Genomic DNA, 22,060 nt, shown 5'->3' on the forward strand with positions numbered 1-22,060 from the left:
TGAAAATTTGTGACTTGCAATTTTGCGTACTTTAGTAAAGTCACTATTGCGGAACAGGCATGTTTGCGGAACAGCTCGTCGAAATTATTTAAAATCTACTTTATTTTGAAATGTTCTGCTAAAGTACTGTAACGGTACTGCGCATGGTCCATTTCTCTACAATTCCAATATAAGGGTTTTCCTTTCACAGCAGAAAATTAATTTTGACTCCAGGTTAAAGTTGACAGGTGTGGAATCGTCCATTATTTTTCACGTACCAGGAGAACCGCATAGGCCATCGCTTAAGGCTTTTTAAAAATGATAATGACACATCACCTGCATGATACACATATTTTTCGGTTTATAAATGGATGAGGAAAAACTTCATTTCATAGCTATCTACCAGGAATTCAATTTAAAAAAAATTAGGAGGTGTTTATCCTGTTTTTACCTTTTTAAAGATAGTCACAATTGTGGAACACTATAGATGTTATTTATTTGACCTGCGCATTTACTGTCATTTAGCTTAATATTTACATAGTGATTTAGATATCGGAATTTAAATATGAGTTTGTATTAGTATACATAAATTTAAAAACATTTAGAGAATAATATTATATATAATGTATGATAACCAGACGTCCAGCAAAAAGAAAAAATCATAATACCATATATAGGCCTATATATATTAATTTAACAAAAAAGAATTAAAGAGTAGTGGGAAAAAAAACCTTGTAAGGAAAATCATAGTAGTATGACGTCAATTACAATTAAAGAAGAGGTAAAGAATCAAAAAGTGACAATGTGTGTCTTTAGCTTTAATGAAAATAAAATTAATGTAAAGGATAAGGAGTTCAAGTATTAGACTAATAAAATATATGCTTTATATAGGCTTTGTTCCGACATTTTTACTCTGTTCCGCAATTGTGACTTCTTAAAAAATCCTGTTCCGTAATTGTGACTACCCATATCTCAGTCGAATTGAATGTAAAATTTAAATATCTGTTGAAAAACTAAACAAAGCGCCTATTTTTATCGGAAAATGGATGGGCAATGTCTAGATACTTTTAGTATTTCCATAGGTCTAACCATTACGGAGCAAAAAATTGAAAACTAAAAGTAGCTGCAAACTGTTCCGCAATAGTGACTCTACTCTACAGCATTTATGAGCAGCATAAAAGTTAAGTATTCATATCTATTTCAGCCATAACCTATATAAGTATTACATATATTGTAAATAAGGAGGCAGTGTAGTTTTGTTTAATCTCTAAGAATGAAGATCATGCAATTTTTCATAATTCGGAAATCCGAATACAATAGATATAGGCCTACATGTTTTCAAGTTACATGAAGTTACTTCCTTCGGCCAGTCTATATTTATTTATGTCTATGGTTTTAGTGTATTTTTTCCCCAAAATGTATTTCTAATTATAATTAGGCGTTAATTGATACATTTAATTAGATGGTCATCGTCAGAGAAGTGACATCATACAAATAGAACTGTTGCACTGTTGTTTCCAAACAAAAATGTTCAATTCTTTAGCACAATTTAAGTGAATGTATTTATGCTAGTCTACGTTTGCCTTTTCGATAGACTTTCCTACTCAATCACAAGTGGTTCTTGAGTACCCAGTGGCGTCAATAGGTTGGTGCAAGGTTGCGGGCCGCACCAGGTGATAACCAAGACCAGTGGCGTCAATAGGTTGGTGCAAGGTTGCGGGCCGCACCAGGTGACAACCAAGACCAGTGGCGTCAATAGGTTGGTGCAAGGTTGCGGGCCGCACCAGGTGACAACCAAGACCAGTGGCGTCAATAGGTTGGTGCAAGGTTGCGGGCCGCACCAGGTGACAACCAAGACCAGTGGCGTCAATAGGTTGGTGCAAGGTTGCGGGCCGCACCAGGTGACAACCAAGACCAGTGGCGTCGATAGGTTGGTGCAAGGTTGCGGGCCGCACCAGGTGACAACCAAGACCAGTGGCGTCAATAGGTTGGTGCAAGGTTGCGGGCCGCACCAGGTGACAACCAAGACCAGTGGCGTCAATAGGTTGGTGCAAGGTTGCGGGCCGCACCAGGTGACAACCAAGACCAGTGGCGTAGCTAGGGATTTGGGGGCCAGGGGAACTTGACATCTCTAGGGGGCCAGGGGAACTTGACATCTCTAGGGGGCCAGGGGAACTTGACATCTCTAGGGGGCCAGGGGAACTTGACATCTCTAGGGGGCCAGGGGAACTTGACATCTCTAGGGGGACAGGGGAACTTGACATCTCTAGGGGGCCAGGGGAACTTGACATCTCTAGGGGGCCAGGGGAACTTGACATCTCTAGGGGGCCAGGGGAACTTGACATCTCTAGGGGGCCAGGGGAACTTGACATCTCTAGGGGCCAGGGGAACTTGACATCTCTAGGGGGCCAGGGGAACTTGACATCTCTAGGGGGCCAGGGGAACTTGACATCTCTAGGGGGCCAGGGGAACTTGACATCTCTAGGGGGCCAGGGGAACTTGACATCTCTAGGGGGCCAGGGGAACTTGACATCTCTAGGGGGCCAGGGGAACTTGACATCTCTAGGGGGCCAGGGGAACTTGACATCTCTAGGGGGCCAGGGGAACTTGACATCTCTAGGGGGCCAGGGGAACTTGACATCTCTAGGGGGCCAGGGGAACTTGACATCTCTAGGGGGCCAGGGGAACTTGACATCTCTAGGGGGCCAGGGGAACTTGACATCTCTAGGGGGCCAGGGGAACTTGACATCTCTAGGGGGCCAGGGGAACTTGACATCTCTAGGGGGCCAGGGGAACTTGACATCTCTAGGGGGCCAGGGGAACTTGACATCTCTAGGGGGCCAGGGGAACTTGACATCTCTAGGGGGCCAGGGGAACTTGACATCTCTAGGGGGCCAGGGGAACTTGACATCTCTAGGGGGCCCGTGCATTTGGACATTCGACATCATGACTTGAGATAATACCGTAATATTCAATATAAACTATTTTTTTTTTATATTCTCCACACACAAACAATCCTTTAGGGTAGGAGATGTAATTAATAAGTTCTTTAATTCTTCTTATCAATTTTCTATGAGAAATGAAACAGGTTTAATTATATATTGAATGATGCACGCTTACAGTGATGTATTGATCCTAATGGCAGGTTTTATATATAAGAAAAAAATGCTACTTTATGTTGCTACTAAAAATAACTTAACTAGACTTAACATTTAACAATCTATTTTGAGCATACCAATATGTGGCAACTTACCTACCAATTTTTATGCAGTAAATATCGAACAGGGGAGCATTACTCTTATCGACATTCAAGGTATAAACAGAGTGTTCTCAAACGTTTCTACTAGTTTTATCCATCCTATGTCATTGAATCATTAGCTGGTTAACCACTTGTCTGCTGAAGCTCTAGTGGGGAACACATTGCTAAACCAGTTGTCTGTAAACCTTTTGTCATGAAGGGGAGGGGAGATTGGACGAACTTCAATAGTTAGTCTTACAAAAGTTTAAATTATTTTTTGTGTGTGCCTTTAAATCCAGTGCGCTAATGACCTACATTCATTGCTTGTGATACGACTGTCAAATGAGGGTCGATTCTATTTTAAAATTTCATTAAGGCAAATAATCAACAGTGAATAATAATCATGTTTATTAACGTGTTACATTTTAAAAATTAGAAACAGGATTCAATTTTTTTAAAAGAATTATACTTTAGGGAAACGGTTTTTCTACTTGTACAAGTGATACCTACCATCGAGATCTTAGTCAGCTAAGGGATCGCTGTAAGCGCTTTTCAGCATTTCTGAGCTTCAAACACTTCCTGGTGTCTACAATGCACTATGTCTCTTAGTGAGAAGATAGCATGTGAAATAAAATAAAATTCAGAAGGTGTAAGACGTGTGAAAGACTTGTGAGCTAGTGGATTCTGTCCTCTTGGTAAGGGTTTGAAGTTGATCCCTTGGGTTCACCTTCGTGTTCAGCAAGACTTCTTGCAGCAGGCCTGTACAGATCACCCAAAAGATTTCTTGCAGCAGGTCTGTACAGTTCACTCAAAAGACTTCTTTGCAGCAGGCCTGTACAGTTCACACAAAAGATTTCTTGCAGCAGGTCTGTACAGTTCACTCAAAAGACTTCTTTGCAGCAGGCCTGTACAGTTCACACAAAAGATTTCTTGCAGCAGGTCTGTACAGTTCACTCAAAAGACTTCTTTGCAGCAGGCCTGTACAGTTCACTCAAAAGACCTTGCAGAAGGCCTGTACAGTTCACCCAAAAGATTTCTTGCAGCAGGTCTGTACAGTTCACTCAAAAGACTTCTTGCAGCAAGCCTGTACAGTTCACTCAAAAGACCTTGCAGAAGGCCTGTACAGTTCACCCAAAAGATTTCTTGCAGCAGGTCTGTACAGTTCACTCAAAAGACTTCTTTGCAGCAGGCCTGTACAGTTCACACAAAAGATTTCTTGCAGCAGGTCTGTACAGTTCACTCAAAAGACTTCTTTGCAGCAGGCCTGTACAGTTCACCCAAAAGATTTCTTGCAGCAGGTCTGTACAGTTCACTCAAAAGACTTCTTTGCAGCAGGCCTGTACAGTTCACCCAAAAGATTTCTTGCAGCAGGTCTGTACAGTTCACTCAAAAGACTTCTTTGCAGCAGGCCTGTACAGTTCACACAAAAGATTTCTTGCAGCAGGTCTGTACAGTTCACTCAAAAGACTTCTTTGCAGCAGGCCTGTACAGTTCACCCAAAAGATTTCTTGCAGCAGGTCTGTACAGTTCACTCAAAAGACTTCTTTGCAGCAGGCCTGTACAGTTCACCCAAAAGATTTCTTGCAGCAGGTCTGTACAGTTCACTCAAAAGACTTCTTTGCAGAAGGCCTGTACAGTTCACCCAAAAGATTTCTTGCAGCAGGTCTGTACAGTTCACTCAAAAGACTTCTTTGCAGCAGGCCTGTACAGTTCACTCAAAAGACTTCTTTGCAGCAGGTCTGTACAGTTTACTCAAAAGACCTTGCAGAAGGCCTGTACAGTTCACCCAAAAGATTTCTTGCAGCAGGTCTGTACAGTTCACTCAAAAGACTTCTTTGCAGCAGGCCTGTACAGTTCACTCAAAAGACCTTGCAGAAGGCCTGTACAGTTCACCCAAAAGATTCCTTGCAGCAGGTCTGTACAGTTCACCCAAAAGACTTCTTTGCAGCAGGCCTGTACAGTTCACCCAAAAGACTTCTTTGCAGCAGGCCTGTACAGTTCACCCAAAAGACTTCTTTGCAGCAGGTCTGTACAGTTCACCCAAAAGACTTCTTTGCAGCAGGCCTGTACAGTTCACCCAAAAGACTTCTTTGCAGCAGGCCTGTACAGTTCACCCAAAAGACTTCTTTGCAGCAGGTCTGTACAGTTCACCCAAAAGACTTCTTTGCAGCAGGCCTGTACAGTTCACCCAAAAGACTTCTTTGCAGCAGGCCTGTACAGTTCACTCAAAAGACTTCTTTGCAGCAGGCCTGTACAGTTCACCCAAAAGACTTCTTTGCAGCAGGCCTGTACAGTTCACCCAAAAGACTTCTTTGCAGCAGGTCTGTACAGTTCACCCAAAAGACTTCTTTGCAGCAGGCCTGTACAGTTCACCCAAAAGACTTCTTTGCAGCAGGCCTGTACAGTTCACTCAAAAGACTTCTTTGCAGCAGGCCTGTACAGTTCACCCAAAAGACTTCTTTGCAGCAGGCCTGTACAGTTCACTCAAAAGACTTCTTTGCAGCAGGCCTGTACAGTTCACACAAAGATGTCAAAAGAAAGATGGCACTTAACTGGGGAGAAATATGTCTGATCAGACAAGAAACGAATTTGTCATCTGTCGCAAAACAAAATGTTCTTCTAAGAAGATGAAAAGACTTCACTTCATTTAATCATTGGATTTCTGAAATACGGGTAACGTCCGTTATAATTCTACTGCAACATGGCAGAACTAGAATGCTAATACAAACGATATTTTTTTCTTTAAAAATGCCTTGCAGCAGAACCCCCTTGTAGGTGTCACCCGGTGCAGTCCGCACATCCCTGGAGACGCCACTGCACAGGAAGTAGCTTTGATCCGGTACATAGGCCTTGTAACATAAGGTACATTTGTCCTCAGCACACGTGAAGCTACCAGCGGACAACTGGCACTGCTATTGTTTGGAAATGTTACCACTCAAGTATTGTAGTAGGTGTGTCAATGTGTGTATGAATGTATGTTCGTGTGTTACAACGTATGTGTGAATGAATGTTTGAAACTATTGACTCAAGAGAGACCAAACTACTTGACGAGGGGATGAAGAATACAGTGTGACAGATAAATAAAAACTGGTATCAAAGAAACAAATTTCACATTTTATTGTTTTAGTGAAATATAAAAGGTTGATTCCATGTTATAATGTAACATATATTTCTGATTTTTTAACAATATTTCATTAAAAAAAAAAAAGAAGAACAAAACTTTTGAAAAAATTGACTTTAAGAAATCTAGTTATTAAATATTAAACAGTTTGTTATCAAAGAAGCTAAATATTACAATTCACTTACAAAGTTTACGCTCCTAAAGCTAAAATTTAAAAAAAGGACATTTATTTACAAGCTGTAATAATGTACATTTACCACGAATCAATTTTTTCCCTCTAGTGAACTACGCCCCTGATTGCGTGTTGTTAAATAGTTTATTTATTTCCGACAATGTTATTTATCTTCTTAGTGCATTGACATGGGTGTGGATTATGTGTGTTTAATTTACATTATAGATTTGAACCCTTTCTGTTGTGTGAGCAACTTTTTTGTTCTCGCCCGCTAAACCTATGGTCAAAGAGTCAAGCTGCAAAGGTCATAAGGTCAACCTGCGACAGTAACTCAGGTCCTAACTCCTAACCCTATAAACTTTAGACCTGGTGGAATTGAATGGCTTTGTTTCTTGCAAGGCGAGGTTTCCCAAAGTGAAACAGATACAGAGCGTCATGTGAGCGATGTAGTTTGATATGTAAAAATTAAGCAGACAGAGAGCTCGGCTAACAGACATAGAGCTCGGCTAACAGACAGAGACATAGAGCTGTGTAAGCTGTGTACCCTAGATGTGTAAACTCTCCACGAAGGATAGCCTTGAATAAAGGGAGTGCCTTTTTTAATCTTACTCTGCTAGTTACGTCATTTTATCGTGGCCAGGAGTTTCCCAAATATGTAGACAAAATTCAATGTTTTTTAAGAATATAAGATAACCCGGGGGGGGGGGGGGGGGGCTAACAGACAGAGAGCTCGGCTAACAAACAGAGAGCTCGGCTAACAGACAGAGAGCTAGCAGACATAGAGCTCGGCTAACAGACATAGAGCTCGGCTAGCAGACATAGAGCTCGGCTAACAGACATAGAGCTCGGCTAACAGACAGAGAGCTTGGCTAGCAGACAGAGAGCTCGGCTAACAGGCAGAGAGCTAACAGACATAGAGCTCGGCTAACAGACATAGAGCTCGGCTAACAGACAGAGAGCTTGGCTAACAGACAGAGAGCTCGGCTAACAGACATAGAGCTCGGCTAACAGACATAGAGCTCGGCTAACAGACATAGAGCTCGGCTAACAGACAGAGAGCTTGGCTAGCAGACAGAGAGCTCGGCTAACAGGCAGAGAGCTAACAGACATAGAGCTCGGCTAACAGACAGAGAGCTTGGCTAGCAGACATAGAGCTCGGCTAACAGACAGAGAGCTAGCAGAAATAGAGCTCGGCTAGCAGACAGGGAGCTCGGCTAACAGACAGAGAGCTCGGCTAACAGACATAGAGCTCGGCTAACAGACAAAGAGCTAACAGACATAGAGCTCGGCTAGCAGACAGAGAGCTCGGCTAACAGACAGAGAGCTAACAGACATAGAGCTCGGCTAACAGACAGAGAGCTCGGCTAACAGACAGAGAGCTCGGCTAACAGACAGAGAGCTAACAGACATAGAGCTCGGCTAGCAGACAGAGAGCTCGGCTAACAGACAGAGAGCTCGGCTAACAGACAGAGAGTTCGGCTAACAGACAGAGAGCTCGGCTAGCAGACAGAGAGTTCGGCTAACAGACAGAGAGCTCGGCTAGCAGACTGAGAGCTCGGCTAACAGACAGAGAGTTCGGCTAACAGACAGAGAGCTCGGCTAACAGACATAGAGCTCGGCTAGCAGACAGAGAGCTGGGCTAGCAGACATAGAGCTGGGCTAACAGACTTAGAGCTCGGCTAACAGACTTAGAGCTGGGCTAGCAGACTTAGAGCTCGGCTAACAGACATAGAGCTCGGCTAACAGACAGAGAGCTCGGCTAACAGACATAGAGCTCGGCTAGCAGACATAGAGCTCGGCTAACAGACAGAGAGCTGGGCTAGCAGACAGAGAGCTGGGCTAACAGACAGAGAGCTCGGCTAGCAGACATAGAGCTCGGCTAACAGACAGAGAGCTGGGCTAGCAGACAGAGAGCTCGGCTAACAGACATAGAGCTCGGCTAACAGACATAGAGCTCGGCTAACAGACATAGAGCTCGGCTAACAGACATAGAGCTCGGCTAACAGACATAGAGCTCGGCTAGACATAGAGCTGGGCTAACAGACAGAGAGCTCGGCTAGCAGACATAGAGCTCGGCTAACAGACATAGAGCTCGGCTAACAGACATAGAGCTCGGCTAACAGACAGAGAGCTTGGCTAGCAGACAGAGAGCTCGGCTAACAGGCAGAGAGCTAACAGACATAGAGCTCGGCTAACAGACAGAGAGCTTGGCTAGCAGACATAGAGCTCGGCTAACAGACAGAGAGCTAGCAGACATAGAGCTCGGCTAGCAGACAGAGAGCTAGGCTAACAGACAGAGAGCTCGGCTAACAGACATAGAGCTCGGCTAACAGACAGAGAGCTAACAGACATAGAGCTCGGCTAGCAGACAGAGAGCTCGGCTAACAGACAGAGAGCTAACAGACATAGAGCTCGGCTAACAGACAGAGAGCTCGGCTAACAGACAGAGAGCTCGGCTAACAGACATAGAGCTCGGCTAACAGACAGAGAGCTAACAGACATAGAGCTCGGCTAGCAGACAGAGAGCTCGGCTAACAGACAGAGAGCTCGGCTAACAGACAGAGAGTTCGGCTAACAGACAGAGAGCTCGGCTAGCAGACAGAGAGTTCGGCTAACAGACAGAGAGCTCGGCTAGCAGACTGAGAGCTCGGCAAACAGACAGAGAGTTCGGCTAACAGACAGAGAGCTCGGCTAACAGACATAGAGCTCGGCTAGCAGACAGAGAGCTGGGCTAGCAGACATAGAGCTGGGCTAACAGACTTAGAGCTCGGCTAACAGACTTAGAGCTGGGCTAGCAGACTTAGAGCTCGGCTAACAGACATAGAGCTCGGCTAACAGACAGAGAGCTCGGCTAACAGACATAGAGCTCGGCTAGCAGACATAGAGCTCGGCTAACAGACAGAGAGCTGGGCTAGCAGACAGAGAGCTGGGCTAACAGACAGAGAGCTCGGCTAGCAGACATAGAGCTCGGCTAACAGACAGAGAGCTCGGCTAACAGACATAGAGCTCGGCTAACAGACATAGAGCTCGGCTAGCAGACAGAGAGCTGGGCTAGCAGACAGAGAGCTCGGCTAACAGACAGAGAGCTCGGCTAACAGACAGAGAGTTCGGCTAACAGACAGAGAGCTCGGCTAGCAGACAGAGAGTTCGGCTAACAGACAGAGAGCTCGGCTAGCAGACTGAGAGCTCGGCTAACAGACAGAGAGTTCGGCTAACAGACAGAGAGCTCGGCTAACAGACATAGAGCTCGGCTAGCAGACAGAGAGCTGGGCTAGCAGACATAGAGCTGGGCTAACAGACTTAGAGCTCGGCTAACAGACTTAGAGCTGGGCTAGCAGACTTAGAGCTCGGCTAACAGACATAGAGCTGGGCTAGCAGACTTAGAGCTTGGCTAACAGACTTAGAGCTCGGCTAACAGACAGACAGCTCGGCTAACAGACTTAGAGCTCGGCTAACAGACAGAGAGCTCGGCTAACAGACTTAGAGCTCGGCTAGCAGACAGAGAGCTCGGCTAACAGACATAGAGCTCGGCTAGCAGACATAGAGCTGGGCTAACAGACTTAGAGCTCGGCTAGCAGACAGAGAGCTCGGCTAACAGACATAGAGCTCGGCTAGCAGACAGAGAGCTCGGCTAACAGACTTAGAGCTCGGCTAGCAGACAGAGAGCTCGGCTAGCAGACAGAGAGCTCGGCTAACAGACAGAGAGCTCGGCTAACAGACGGAGAGCTCGGCTAACAGAGATAGAGAGCTCGGCTAACAGACAGAGAGCTCGGCTAACAGACAGAGAGCTCGGCTAGCAGACAGAGAGCTCGGCTAACAGACAGAGAGCTCGGCTAACAGACAGAGAGCTCGGCTAACAGACTTAGAGCTCGGCTAGCAGACAGAGAGCTGGGCTAACAGACTTAGAGCTCGGCTAGCAGACAGAGAGCTCGGCTAACAGACATAGAGCTCGGCTAGCAGACAGAGAGCTCGGCTAACAGACTTAGAGCTCGGCTAGCAGACAGAGAGCTCGGCTAGCAGACAGAGAGCTCGGCTAACAGACAGAGAGCTCGGCTAACAGACAGAGAGCTCGGCTAACAGACAGAGAGCTCGGCTAACAGATAGAGAGCTCGGCTAACAGACAGAGAGCTCGGCTAGCAGACAGAGAGCTCGGCTAACAGACTTAGAGCTCGGCTAGCAGACAGAGAGCTCGGCTAGCAGACAGAGAGCTCGGCTAACAGACATAGAGCTCGGCCCAACAGACAGAGAGCTCGGCTAGCAGACAGAGAGCTCGGCTAACAGACAGAGAGCTCGGCTAGCAGACAGAGAGCTCGGCTAGCAGACAGAGAGCTCGGCTAACAGGCAGAGAGCTCGGCTAACAGACATAGAGCTCGGCTAACAGACAGAGAGCTAACAGACAGAGAGCTCGGCTAGCAGACAGAGAGCTCGGCTAACAGACATAGAGCTCAGCTAACAGACATAGAGCTCGGCTAGCAGACAGAGAGCTCGGCTAGCAGACATAGAGCTCGGCTAGCAGACAGAGAGCTCGGCTAGCAGACATAGAGCTCGGCTAGCAGACAGAGAGCTCGGCTAGCAGACATAGAGCTCGGCTAGCAGACAGAGAGCTCGGCTAGCAGACATAGAGCTCGGCTAGCAGACAGAGAGCTCGGCTAGCAGACAGAGAGCTGGGCTAGCAGACAGAGAGCTGGGCTAGCAGACATAGAGCTCGGCTAGCAGACAGAGAGCTGGGCTAGCAGACAGAGAGCTCGGCTAACAGACAGAGAGCTGGGCTAGCAGACAGAGAGCTGGGCTAACAGACAGAGAGCTCGGCTAGCAGACAGAGAGCTCGGGTAACAGACATAGAGCTGGGCTAACAGACAGAGAGCTCGGCTAACAGACAGAGAGCTCGGCTAACAGACGTAGAGCTTGGCTATCAGACAGAGAGCTGGGCTAGCAGACGTAGAGCTCGGCTAACAGACATAGAGCTGGGCTAGCAGACGTAGAGCTCGGCTAACAGACATAGAGCTTGGCTAACAGACTTAGAGCTTGGCTAGCAGACAGAGAGCTCGGCTAACAGACATAGAGCTCGGCTAACAGACAGAGAGCTCGGCTAACAGACAGAGAGCTCGGCTAGCAGACAGAGAGCTCGGCTAACAGACATAGAGCTCGGCTAACAGACAGAGAGCTCGGCTAGCAGACAGAGAGCTCGGCTAACAGACACAGAGCTCGGCTAACAGACAGAGAGCTCGGCTAACAGACAGAGAGCTCGGCTAGCAGACAGAGAGCTCGGCTAACAGACATAGAGCTCGGCTAACAGACAGAGAGCTGGGCTAGCAGACAGAGAGCTGGGCTAGCAGACAGAGAGCTGGGCTAACAGACAGAGAGCTGGGCTAGCAGACAGAGAGCTGGGCTAGCAGACAGAGAGCTGGGCTAGCAGACATAGAGCTCGGCTAGCAGACAGAGAGCTGGGCTAGCAGACAGAGAGCTCGGCTAACAGACAGAGAGCTGGGCTAGCAGACAGAGAGCTGGGCTAACAGACAGAGAGCTCGGCTAGCAGACAGAGAGCTCGGCTAACAGACATAGAGCTGGGCTAACAGACAGAGAGCTCGGCTAACAGACAGAGAGCTCGGCTAACAGACGTAGAGCTTGGCTAGCAGACAGAGAGCTGGGCTAGCAGACGTAGAGCTCGGCTAACAGACATAGAGCTGGGCTAGCAGACGTAGAGCTCGGCTAACAGACATAGAGCTTGGCTAACAGACTTAGAGCTTGGCTAGCAGACAGAGAGCTCGGCTAACAGACAGAGAGCTCGGCTAACAGGCAGAGAGCTCGGCTAACAGACAGAGAGCTGGGCTAACAGACAGAGAGCTCGGCTAGCAGACATAGAGCTTGGCTAACAGACAGAGAGCTCTAGAATTTTGTTCAGTTTGAAATTTGATCCATGTTTCGAAATGTTTTCTTTAAATACATATTGTCTTGGAGTCCATGCCTAAAGCGGCCCTGAAGCTGTGTACCCTAGAGCTTGAGGTGTAAGCTGTATTTAGATTGATGTGTAGGCTGTGTACCCTAGAGCTTGAGGTGTAAGCTGTATTGAGATTGATGTGTAAGCTGTGTACCCTAGAGCTTGAGGTGTAAGCTGTATATATAGTTTGATATGTAAGCTATGTACCCTAGAGCTTGAGGTACAAGCTGTATTTACTTTGATATGTAAGCTGTGTACCCTAGATGTGTAAACTCTCCACGAAGGATAGCCTTGAATAAAGGGAGTGTCTTTTTTAATCTTACTCTGCTAGTTACGTCATTTTATCGTGGCCAGGAGTTTCCCAAATATGTAGACAAAATTCAATGTTTTTTAAGAATATAAGATAATCCGGGGGGGGGGGGGTAAGTTGACAAGTCATAAGTGAATACATGAGTGATCAGTCAAAGTGGTTCTCAGTCTCTGATAAGGTGACATTCAATAAATGGTATGACATGTTTTGCACAATGAAAAGATCTAGATTTTGTTAGTTTTGTACATTTTTAAAATGGTATTTCAGTCTAATTATTCATATACTTTTTGTGTAATCATTAATTAAAAAAGCTAAACAACTAGTTCTCCTAAGTTACGTGAAACTAGAACTTTGTTACATTGATGACGTTATCATGGCCAGTGACGTACACATTTGATTTGGTGGCAAATATCGAAAAACAAATCTATTTGAGAAGCTAATAGTGGTTAGGATTTTTTTGTTATTCAAACACTTCGCACAGTCACAAAACTGAATTCTATGTTATGAGTATAATGACAATGGAAATTCTAATCAAGAAATATTTTGTACACGAAGTAGTTGCAATGCTAGTTCTGTAAATGGAGTATTTGGTGTATCCTGGTGTATTCTACCAAGCATGGTTTTGTTTACATTTAGCACTGCATGTTCCAATGTCTACTTTTTCATTCCTCTTGTAGAACAATGTCATTTTGTTTTCATTTAGCTAGCAATATGGCGTCCTTGACATTGTTTGATTTCACTCTTCAATCTTCCTGTTTCATTTTCTAATTAGTGTGTTTTTTTTATATATATATAAATTGTTTTCTTCTTTGTTTCCCCCCCCCCCCCGTTACTGTATTTCATTGTACGTTCACCTGAGAGAAGTGATAGAACTCATCAAAAGGTACGCTAAGGGCAGATGAAGTGTATACAATAAACTCCCCATATATGTTTCAAAACATATTGTGTTTGTAGCTTTAGGCTGCAGATGAACAAAACTTCAAATAATGTGGTTCTTAAAACTGCCAGGAGAAAAAAAGGAACTCAATAGGATGACTTATTTGTTAAGGAACTCAATAGGATGACTTATTTGTTAAGGAACTCAATAGGATGACTTATTTGTTAAGGAACTCAATATGATGACTTATTTGTTAAGGAACTCAATAGGATGACTTATTTGTTAAGAAACTCAATAGGATGACTTATTTGTTAAGAAACTCAATAGGATGACTTATTTGTTAAGGAACTCAATAAGATGACATTTGTTAAGGAACTCAATATGATGACTTATTTGTTAATGAACTCAATAGGATGACTTATTTGTTAAGAAACTCAATAGGATGACTTATTTGTTAAGGAACTCAATAGGATGACTTATTTGTTAAGGAACTCAATAAGATGACTTATTTGTCAACTGATACAAAGCTTTGTTTAATCTTTCATTAAAGCTCTCAATATAATGTTGTTTTATTCTGATAAACTATTGTATACGTAAGTCAGTGGTTAACAAGCATGACTCTATGCATGAAACGTAGGACGTAAGTCATCTCTTTTTTTGAAGTAACGTCTGTATTTTATAAGATAAGATAAATCAATGTCTGGTTTGAAGAAACCACGTGGAGAGTTATTTACAGCTGTGTGTATATTTGTGTATCTCCCCTTTTTATAACCGACTCGGTCCAATATTCTGTAGCTGTGACATCCTCTATTTATTCTTCTTCTTAAACTGATTCTCTGTTTCAAATCATTGGCTTGGGCTTGGTTAATAGTTTCAACTAAAACTAAACCGTTCGTATTGTTTTGTCTCTAGACGATTTCGCATTTTTAGAACCACCGATGCAGAACTAGAATGTACTTCTATAAACGTGTAATCAATCATTAGTCTAGCCACTGGAGATCAGAGGTACAAAACAACTGCGTTGACAGGACACGTCTCACGTCGTAAGATAATGAGAAGATTGACGCATGAACATTTCAAACTAAGTCTAGGTGTGTGAGATCAAGGTAAGAGTGTGAGTGAAATGACAGATAATCAATGGATGACATGATGACATGTGATTAACAGGTCATTAACGTCATTAGACTTCCGTTGATATAACTCCGCCCATCAAACTGTGAACAATACCGTGGGAAGAATTAGCACGAGATCAAATGTTATTAACAAGATGGAGTCAAACGTTGACCACATTGTTTAGAGATTCAGAATAGATTTACGAGTAAACTACTGGATTTGACTTGTTGGTTTGAGATAAATGAGTGCATGAGCCGTGTTTGTTTGACATAAATGAGTGCATGAGCCGTGTTTGTTTGAGATAAATGAGTGCATGAGCCGTGTTTGTTCGAGATAAATGAGTGCATGAGCCGTGTTTGTTTGAGATAAATGAGTGCATGAGCCGTGTTTGTTTGAGATAAATGAGTGCATGAGCCGTGTTTGTTCGAGATAAATGAGTGCATGAGCCGTGTTTGTTTGAGATAAATGAGTGCATGAGCCTTGTTTGTTTGAGATAAATGAGTGCACGAGCCGTATTTGTTTGAGATAAATGAGTGCTTGAGCCGTATTTGTTTGAGATAAATGAGTGCATGAGCCGTGTTTGTTTGAGATAAATGAGTGCATGAGCCGTATTTGTTTGAGATAAATGAGTGCATGAGCCGTATTTGTTTGAGATAAATGAGTGCATGAGCCGTATTTGTTTGAGATAAATGAGTGCATGAGCCGTGTTTGTTTGAGATAAATGAGTGCATGAGCCGTGTTTGTTTGAGATAAATGAGTGCATGAGCCGTATTTGTTTGAGATCAATGAGTTTTATGCTTGTTTGAGATATGAATACCACAAACAACTTGACTATAGAGATAAGACTACATGGTACAGTTGAAAGTCAGATTTCCACCAGTTATAAAGCACCAGAACCATCTTTAAATTGTAATGCTTTTGAATTCTTCAATACTTTAGAGTTGAAAACATAGGGACCACAGACCTACGTCTATCTTTGTGTGCGCCAAGGAAGTAACATATTTGTTCAAGTTTGAAGGCAGTCAATAAAACAAATGCAAAGCAGTTCTCACATTGTGTGTGCACAAAACCTAGCAGATATCGGTTTTCTAGTACAAGTGATAAGGGAACAGCTGTGGTAACTTGGGATTCATAATATGATTCTGTTTAGCTCTTGGGGCGGGCATTTATTTCCTATGTTTAGAAGAGGGTGTGGGGTAACACAGGTTGAGCCAGGTTTAATAACATGGCTGTGCGCCAGGGCAAAGTGGCGTGACCTTGTAGCAATGGTCAATTAGGTCATTTAAATATACGCAGAGGTGAACGTTGAGGTCGACAAGTGGAAACGTATAGAATAAGAGCTTACATCAAATTAGAAGTTGTATAGAATAAATTCTTACATCAAATTAGAAGTTGTATAGAATAAATTCTTACATCAAACTAGAACTTGTATAGAATAAATTCTTACATCAAACTAGAACTTGTATAGAATAAATTCTTACATCAAACTAGAACTTGTATAGAATAAGAGCTTACATCAAACTAGAACTTATTATTATAAACCTGGTGGTGGCACAGATGGGGGTAGTGGTGTGAGTGTAGCCAGCCGACGCAAATCGCCCCAGGCCAGCGCTAGACGAGCAGTCAACCGTCACGAGTTACGACGGTCAGCCGAGTCGAGTGTCAACAGAACGGTTCGGGAAGGATCGCCGTCGTGAACAGAGCTCAGGAGCGTCACGAGGGATGTAGTCATGTGACGAAGCTAGAAACGTCGAGCGATGTTCCGTCCGGTTCTAGAAGGCCAGTAGGGACCCTATATAAAGAGCGGAGGTGTCCAGTCAAGAAGGTTCACGACAGGGGTTCAGAACACGGTCGACTACAGCACAGTTCAACGGTGATGTTCTGTACGGAGCATTACGACGGTTCAGTGCGGAGTACTGTCAAGTACAGTTGAGACGACTGGCGTCTCGATCTTGGTCTGCGATCGAGTCCGACACAACGAGCCTAGTGTGTGAAGTCAGTCCTGAACTGTTGAACCCAGTGCAAGCCCGGAACGAGACGGAGAGGCCAGTGCAAGAGTTGATACGGCGGTACGGTGTTATCGGAGAGATATTTGTTCAGTGTACGTGTTGCCAATTGTACAGTATTGGCTGTTATTTATTCAACTATTAAAGTGTTACGTTACTTTGGAGCCCTGAGTTGTCAAGTTCTTTAAGTTGGTGGTGTATGGTGCAGTTTGCAGAGAGCCTGGATAGTGAGATTCGTAACATTATATAGAATAAGAGCTTACATCAAACTAGAACTTGTATAAAATAAGAGCTTACATCAAACTAGAACTTATATAGAATAAGAGCTTACATCAAACTAAAACTTTGTAGAATAAGAGCTTACATCAAACTAGAACTTGTATAAAATAAGAGCTTACATCAAACTAGAACTTATATAGAATAAGAGCTTACATCAAACTAAAACTTTGTAGAATAAGAGCTTACATCAAACCAGAACTTGTATAGAATAAGAGCTTACATCAAGCTGGAACTTGTATAGAATAAGAGCTTACATCAAACTAGAACTTGTATAGAACAAGAGCTTACACCAAACTAGACCTTTGTAGAATAAGAGCTTACATCAAACTAGAACTTGTATAGAATAAGAGCTTACATCTTACTAGAACTTGTATAGAATAAGAGCTTAAATCAAACTGGAACTTGTATAGAATAAGAGCTTACATCAAACTAGAACTTGTATAGAACAAGAGCTTACATCAAACTAGAACTTGTATAGAATAAGAGCTTACATCAAACTAGAACTTGTATAGAACAAGAGCTTACACCAAACTAGACCTTTGTAGAATAAGAGCTTACATCAAACTAGAACTTGTATAGAATAAGAGCTTACATCTTACTAGAACTTGTATAGAATAAGAGCTTACATCAAACTAGAACTTGTATAGAATAAGAGCTTACATCAAACTAGAACTTGTATAGAACAAGAGCTTACACCAAACTAGACCTTTGTAGAATAAGAGCTTACATCAAACTAGAACTTGTATAGAATAAGAGCTTACATCTTACTAGAACTTGTATAGAATAAGAGCTTAAATCAAACTGTAACTTGTATTGAATAAGAGCTTACATCAAACTAGAACTTGTATAGAACAAGAGCTTACATCAAACTAGAACTTGTATAGAACAAGAGCTTACATCAAACTAGAACTTGTATAGAATAAGAGCTTACATCACACTAGAACGTGTATAGAATAAGAGCTTTAATCAAACTAGAATTTGTATAAAAGAAGAGCTTACATCAAACTATAATATGAATAGAACAAGATCTTACATCAAACTAGAACTTTGTAGAACAAGAGCTTACATTAAACAAGAACTTGTATAGAACAAGAGCTTACATCAAACTAGAACTTGTATAGAACAAGAGCTTACATCAAGTTAATCTAGAATTATATAGAAGCAAAATGTATATAGAGCAAGAACATTTCAAGCTAACCGTAGAGCTTATTAAAAAAAAAATAGAAAAAAGAAATAAAACTTATAGCGTCCCAATGTAACAAGAAAATACATTCCTCTGTTAAATCCTCTATAATGAAAAGAGTTAAATACATACTTCTAGACCAATGAAATCATTGTTATAAATATTTATTGTTATTATTATTATTATTATTGTAGAAATGAACTAATTTTCATTCTCTGTCAGCGTCATTAAAGGGAAACAAAATTCATTGTAGCCCCCCACCCCCTCGTTAGCAGTGTCCAGTGCTGAGATGATGTGACAGGTCTGCAGCAGTACTGCCCTTTGACAGGTAAAGAGAATCTTCTTAGCAATGTTCGAAGCCTCTAAGGTTCTCAACCTGTGGGTCGCGACCCCCTCGGAGGTCGATTGACGATTTGCCAGGGGTCGCCAAAGACCATCGAAAAAGTCTATTCTTCTATTGCTGTGTGTGAGAGTGGGGGGGGGGGGTCGCGGCAGAATGGGGGATTGTAAAAACGGGTCGCCGAGCTTAAAAGGTTGAGAACCGCTGAGTCTAATGCGTCTACGAAGTCAGTTGTCACTCTACCCTTGGTTGATATAACAACAGAGTATATTGTTATTTTAGATAACTTCCAAAGTCAATTAATCCTTAAGCTTAGGTTTTCATATTTTCTTCTTTTGTCTATTAAAATTATTATTATTATTATTTGTTATTATTATTTATTTGTACTTTTCGGTTCATGAATGACCATAAAGAAGTCTTGTAAAGTGTTTCAAGTTCAAAACAAAGGAGCTCAAACTCCGAGATTTGAACTGGAGATCAACATTGAAATGAAGACATGGAAGCAGTAGAAGAATACAAACATTTCCACAGAAATAGGAAGAAAAACTTGTTGGCACTATCAACTCAAAAGTCAGAGTGACACGGGCCAGGTAATACATTCAATAAGAAGTGGAACAAATAGTTTGAAAGTGAATGACGTCATGTAGAAAATCATAAACATTACTGTTCTCGCTTAGTGCGGGTGACTTCTTACCCAGAGGAATGTTCCTTCTTTTTGGTCTGCATGATTACAGTAAAGAATAAATAGTTAAGTGATCATATGACCAGTTATCTGCCTTTTTGTTTTAGTATTACGCCTATCCAACAATACCCCCCCCCTTTTTTTTTTTTAAATATATTTCAATATAGTAGTCTTACTGAAACATGCAAACTTTAGATTCAGGAGATTAAAAAGATTTTTTTTCTTAAGTCCTGTGAATAAACTTAAAGAAAAAACTGACTGAAAGTTCTTTGTAAAAAGTTGTCGACACTTCAATGAAGCCACTAACTTTGAGGCTATTCACAATGTATTGACCAGCTTACTGAGCATGTAGACTTACCAACGGTTCTAAAGTTTGTGAAACTATGGATGTGTTCAATAGAGACACAGAGAGAGAGAGAGAGAGAGAGAGAGAGAGATTAGATGGTCAATGTTGAAAAATAGCAAAGTCCTTTTATCGATGGTTATTATTTCAGTCTTTGGCTTTAGAGGAGTAATAGAAGGTCAAGGTTATATACAGCCAGATCCTTTAGCATTTTAAAATGTGTAAGGTATAAAATTCTCAAGTCAAAAGAAGGACAACAGAATGATTTTGCTGAATGACTCTCTATTTTGCACATTATGCACACAAACTTTCAAGTGTACATCAAAGTCATTTAGAAAGACCTTGACCTTCGGTAGGGATGAAACTTAGAGAGATCAATTTGTATGAAATGTCATGTGTTCAGGAAATGACGTCATAGTTTGTAACTCAACTGGAGAAACTGACACATATAAAACAAGGGGAAAAAAAGAGGAATTTGTTTTTTAAAAAAGGAACTTGCGTGAGACTGAGAGAAATGAAAAGATTGTCTAATTAATAAATCTTTTATAACATTGCAAGAGACTGTACTGTTGTCACTGTCAGGTCCTGCTGTAGTCACTGTCAGGCTTCTTTAAACATTTGAAGGTAATCGAAATCAAGATAATTGATACAAATGTTTTCTGTAATGCTTAGATTCATTCTAATGTTTGGACACACATCGAGACTAGTAGGTAATTTCATAGGAGCTCTCTTACTTTAAATATATAGGCCTATATATATATATATATATATATATATATATATATATATATATATATATATATATATATCTTTGGAATGGAATCAGACTAGCTTTTAAAGTGCTTTATGTTTGTTCAGTAGATCAATAGACTACTTATCTAAAAAAATATCAAAGGAATGAAATCGCTACACATTTATATTGTAAGTAGACAACAAATTGTAGGATTTATTGCTGAACAACAAATTAATGTGCAGAGTACATGGCCAACACCGCCATTTTTTTTAACTGTTTGAAGATAAACGCTGCAACGTCTGCTCCAAAATGTCTGTCGTAGATTGGAAAGGACTAATGACGTCAACACGTATCGATTGCAAGCTTCTGTTGTTGGGTGATATCAAGGGCAAGCAAAGCAAAATATTTGCCAAACAGAGTTAGAGTTCTTGAGTTTAACAGCCGTGTAATCTTCCATTTAAAAAAATATTGATTACATTATTTACATTATTATATAATTGCAAGATCTAATTATTCGTTGCCGTAGCAATGTAAGACATTCTTAAATTTAAGTCTTCAATCTTAAAAAGAAATTCAAAGCCAAATAAAATTTCAATGTATATAGGGGCCTAATGTTCTGTGATCACCGAGTGCAAGTGTGCTTGCAGGTGAAGGCGAAGATTTTTTCCCATCATCTAATGTTAAAATAAACAATGTTACAAAGACAGTTTGTGTGGACACACAAACTCTAAATCGGCCCCCGAAGTGGTCCACCTAGAGTCTTCACTGGGATTCGAACACAGGACTTCCGGTTCCAGTGCTTTACCCCTCAGCCACAGCATCTTCATATATTCATGTAGCGTACACTTATATTTTTTAGAATAATAATTATTAACCTTATCCATACATTCAAAATTAATAACATGTTACATGTAAATAAGAGAAACTAAAAAAAAAAAATTATTCTTCTAACAAAATTAGATAAATTGGCAATGCAAAAAAAAAAAAAGCTTATAACTAAAACGAAGTTCGTATCAAAATTCTTTTTTTAAAAACATCTAAATCAGTATTCTATTCGATGAATTAGTTGATAAATGGAAAGTATATTTTAAAACGATCCATTGACAATTTTACCATTGTGACCTTAGTTGCAAATTTTTTGTACCAATGCGCGAATCTATGAATGAAGCTTGAGTTATTAATGAAGAAGTCCTTGACCTTTTTTTAAAAAAAAAAAGTTACCTCCCCTGAAGTTTTTCATTGAAAAGTGGTGTAGTTTGTTTTAAAAATCTGCTTGCATATATAATTTAAAAAATTAGATGGTTCACTTTCGGAAAAGAAAAAAAGTAGCCGTTGCATCAGAACTTTGAATGATCTAAAATATCATGATGTTCAATTTTCATTTTCTGTTCTAGTTTCTGAGATCTAAACGGGACAGACGGACAAACATGACATACAAAACTAATCGAATCTTTTCCCATTTCGGGGGCCATTAATAAAACATTAAACTATAATTAAGAGTAAAGAGTATTTTGTTTTGTCATATAAACCTATTGGCGGCCCTTGTGGGTCCGATATTTGGCAAGCAATGCAGACTAGTCCTATATGACTCTACAAGCTACAGTTCTATTTGTATATTTGTTCATTAAAGCTACACATTAGAATTATTCGAAGTGAGAGATAAGGCGAGTGAAGAAAGTGAAGTTTTAGATCGTAGTTTGTTCAAGGGAAGTTCACTGGAAGGTGACCAGTAGACCAGACAATCAT

General features: G+C 41.7%; 1 long non-coding RNA gene across 1 annotated transcript; it reads left to right on the forward strand.

Moving 5' to 3' along the window:
- Positions 1 to 13,593: 13,593 nt before the first annotated feature.
- On the forward strand, positions 13,594 to 19,320 carry LOC129928925 (uncharacterized). The gene is made up of 3 exons (XR_008780430.1): positions 13,594 to 14,741; positions 18,439 to 18,544; positions 18,970 to 19,320. It is a non-coding gene; the product is annotated as an uncharacterized LOC129928925 (long non-coding RNA).
- The last annotated feature ends 2,740 nt before the right edge of the window (positions 19,321 to 22,060 follow it).

The sequence above is a fragment of the Biomphalaria glabrata genome, chromosome 11 (assembly GCF_947242115.1).
Source record: "Biomphalaria glabrata chromosome 11, xgBioGlab47.1, whole genome shotgun sequence".
Taxonomy (NCBI): domain Eukaryota; kingdom Metazoa; phylum Mollusca; class Gastropoda; family Planorbidae; genus Biomphalaria; species Biomphalaria glabrata.